This window comes from Helianthus annuus, chromosome 11 (assembly GCF_002127325.2).
Source record: "Helianthus annuus cultivar XRQ/B chromosome 11, HanXRQr2.0-SUNRISE, whole genome shotgun sequence".
NCBI lineage: Eukaryota > Viridiplantae > Streptophyta > Magnoliopsida > Asterales > Asteraceae > Helianthus > Helianthus annuus.
Genome location: NC_035443.2, coordinates 17,092,787 through 17,096,764, shown reverse-complemented (window position 1 = coordinate 17,096,764; position 3,978 = coordinate 17,092,787). Strand labels below are relative to the sequence as shown.

General features: G+C 37.4%; 1 long non-coding RNA gene across 2 annotated transcripts; it reads right to left on the bottom strand.

The window, feature by feature from the left end:
- Positions 1-1,129: 1,129 nt before the first annotated feature.
- Positions 1,130-1,852, bottom strand: LOC110891836. 2 transcript variants are annotated; one of them, XR_004872125.1, is made up of 2 exons: positions 1,560-1,852; positions 1,130-1,396 (listed from the first exon to the last, which is right to left on the bottom strand). It is a non-coding gene; the product is annotated as an uncharacterized LOC110891836 (long non-coding RNA). The 2 variants fall into 2 exon arrangements; XR_002565592.2 differs by having other exon boundaries at positions 1,130-1,393.
- Between the last annotated feature and the right edge of the window lie 2,126 nt (positions 1,853-3,978).

Below are 3,978 nucleotides of genomic sequence, written 5' to 3'. Positions count from 1 at the left end.
AGGGGATAAAACTTTATTTTGGATGGATACGTGGGCATCCAGTCGGCCATTGAAGGAGGAATTCCCGCTTATTTTCGGCTTGGCTAAAGATAAAAGGAATAAGGTGTAGCACAATTACATAAGGAATCAAGGTGGATTATTGTGGGACTGGAAGTGGTGCAGACTTCCCAATTGTACCAAAGAAAAGAACGAGTGGGAGGATTTGAAAGAACTATTACTTCAGCAAACTAACTATAGGTCGAAACAAGGATACCTGGAGGTGGAAAAACAATACAGCGAAAGGATATTCGGTAAAGGAGATTAGGAAGGAATTGGCTGGAATTGTTGATGTGAACGCAGAACCAAACAACTTGGAATGGAGCAAAATCGCCACGGCCAAGGTAAACCTGTTTAACTGGAGAGCCACCGAAGAAAAGATACCAACACTGGTTGCCTTAAGTCATAGGGGAATACAAATGAGGTCAGTTGATTGCAAAGTATGTGGTTTAGCTCCCGAAACTGCAAACCATATTATTATACATTGCCCGTTTGCTAAAGAAGTTTGGTTACAACTATGGTCGTGGATGAAAATACCGATCAAAAGTCATGGAGAAAATTTGAAAACAAGACTTCAAGAGAAAACGGAATGGCACAGGAATAAGGTAAAAATAATATTCGCAATCCACCTCTTAACCGGTTGGCACCTTTGGAAGAATAGAAATAATAAAGTCTTCAACGATTCACTCACAAACCCGGGTAAATTGGTGGAAGAGATAAAGGAAGAAGCGTTTGATTGGATCAAGTTGAGATCAAGACATATTGGAATAACATGGAACGAATGGAGAAAATTCACATTTTGGAACGATCCACCCTAGAGCGTTTAGTAATATGTCTCTTGTTTTGTTTGTGATCCTAGATATAGTCGCGATGTTGATTGTAATCCTGGATGTACTCTTGGGCTGAAAGATGTGACGTATAGCATCTTGCTATGCGTTAGGTCTCTCGTTTTGATGAATAAAGTTTCGTTGTTGCCATTCAAAAAAAAATGTTTGTACCTAATTGCAATGAATGACCTTTAACTTCAATAATTATAGGCACGGTCCTTTTTTGTAAAACTCATTACACGTTACGTCCTTTAGCACTAACCAGATTAAAAATTTCAGTTAACTTTATTCACTTAAGGGTATTTTGGTCAATTCATATTTTTATCCAAATGTTCAATAAATAAAACCAAAAAAATTACACACATACACACACACTTTATCTTCTCCAATTTCCTTACCCTAAAACCCCAACCACCACCTCATCCTGCCGCCACCACTCCGGCAACACCCACCGCCCCTAACCCTTTGCAGATCTGCAACCCAATTGTTTCCTGCGTTGCTTTTCATTAATCAGCTTCTATGTATTTAATCTGCTTCTCAAATACAAAACAAAAACCATTTTGTTAAACCAAAGTGAAAGTCAACAACACGATTTTGTTAACAAATCTGCATAACATGAATGTCAACAGTTCAAACATTCTTCTAATATTTACAAACTGAAATTTGGGATTTTGAGAAACGATAAACCCCACTTACTTGAGATTTCAAAGAGGTTGCATACCAGTTCTGGTAAGTAAAATAGATCAATGACCATGACTTAAAACGGACAGTCTCTACTGAGCACAACCACTTGTTCAAATGTTCCGTCACTACAGTAAAATATCACTCCAAAGTAACAAAACATGCTTCCACTAGTTCTAGGGGTTAAGTTATTCTACAAAAGCTTCTAATTGTAAGAAGTGTAAGAAGGATTTGTAGAGTGACAAGTGTCCAATAATCTAAACTAAACCCACTACATCACCATCCAAAACCTAAACACCCACCCCCACCACCACCCAAAAACCTAACCCCCCCCCCCCCCCGGGCAAAAAAAACTATACCTCACCAAAAAAACCCCCCCAAAAAACCTAAACCCCCCCCACACCCCCAAAAACCTTAAAAAAACCTAACCCCCCCCACCCCCCTCCAAAAACCTAAAAAAACTAAACACCCACCCCAACCACCACCAAAAAACCTAAATCCCCACCCCCCGGTTAAAAAAAAAATGGGGGTGGGTGCTGGGGGAGGGGGTGGGGGTTTAGGTTTTTGGTGGTGGTGGATGTTTAAGTTTTTTTTTTTTTTTTTTTTGTGTCGTGGGTCTTTTTTAGATTATTGGACACTTGTCACTTTATAAATACTTCTTACACTTTTTATAATAAGGATCCTTTGTATTTGATCCCCCTAGTTCTAGAAAGAAAAGTAACCTTACACTCTTACAACAGTCAAAAAAACAAAAGTGTTGTCTTAGCAAATTTAACAATATATCCAATCTTAATGCTACCCACATCCACAATTTCCTCAACATGGTTCAGCCTCCGGCGCCGGACGTAACAATAACGAGTGAGATCGAAGCAGTGTTGACTTTGAGCCGATCGAGACGAAGGTTGACGACTTGCATGTACGGATCGGATGGCCAGAGGAGGAAGAAAGCAGCAGAGAGGAGAAGGACGGTGACGACGGAGTAGAGGTAGCGGCAGAAAAGTTTTCGCCGTCTACAGTGGATGCTTCGGGTTTTCCGATTGTCATGTTTTCAAAGATTGAGGGTGGGGTTATCTAGAACAGAGAGAAGCCAGAAATTGAGAAATTGTGGTGGTTGGGAAGGGAGCTGGAGGTGGGAAGTGGTTGCAGATGAGAGAGAGTGGGAGAGGGGCAGAGATATTTAGAGTGAGATAGAGTTTAGAGAGGAGGGCATGGATTAAAAAGAAAAAACATATTTATGCAATAAATATATAGTCTTACACTAAAATGACGAACTTACTCTCATGTGCAAGGCACATGCCATATTTAACTGAAAATTTTAAAATAGTTAGTGCTAAAGGACGTAACGTGTAATGAGTTTTACAAAAAAAAAGGACTGTGCCTGTAATTATTGAAGTTAAAGGTCATCTATTGCAATCAGGTACAAACATAAAGGACGAAAAGTGTAATTTACCCTTATAGATTCTGTTTTTCTAATTGAGTAAACCGCCAAAATGATCCCTGAGTTTTGGTCACTTTTGGCACTTTAGTCCAAAACTCAAACTTTTTGAATCTAGGTCTCTGTGGATTCAATTTTGTTGTCATTTTCATCCAAAACCAAAACCTGGTCAGATTTTTCAGTTAACATTCAACTTTTTTTCTTTTTCCTCATTTTTAATGAAGGGTAAAATGATCAGATTTTTTTTTTTTAATTTGTTATAATAAAACCTTAAAAGACCATTGTGTCTTTCATTAAAAGGGAGAAAAATGACAAAAAAGTTGGATGTTTACTAAAAAATCTGTTTAGATTTTGATTTTGTATAAATATGACAACAAAACTGAAACCATATGGACCATTTTGACGGTTTATTCTTTCTAATTTAATATCTTTTTTTAGTTAAAAGAAAAAAGAATGAGATTCAATATATTTATTTTTTCTTTTCCTTGTTTTTTTGGTTAAAATGGTAGAAATGTAAATTGCAAAACTTACATAAGTATTAACCATCTATTAATTTATAAATTTCTGGTATAGTTCAATTTATTACAAGTTTTTATATGTTAAGTACAACTCTATGAAGTATTTTTAATGATTTTTTAATATTGTTTTACACATTATCTTATAAACCACTTCCTCTCTCTTTCTTTTTGTTCTCTCTCTAATTTGATCGGATATGGTTTTGTCCGCGATTCTTGTCTTCGTCAATTCAAGATATTGTTGTTGATTGAATCATTTTCTCTTTAGTTTGTCCGGCAATTCTAGCCTCTATGTGGCAGCCTGTTGGGGGGGGGGGGGGGGAGCAATGATGGTTTCTTGAGCTTCCACCGGTGATTTTAGCATGTGTGTGTGGTCGCCGATCCAAGATAAATGCGGTCGCCAGTTGTAGATATTGAGGTTTTTCGAATTTTGTGAGTGAGGTTTTTATATTATAAAAAGTGGTTGTAAGTGATTGTAAGTAGA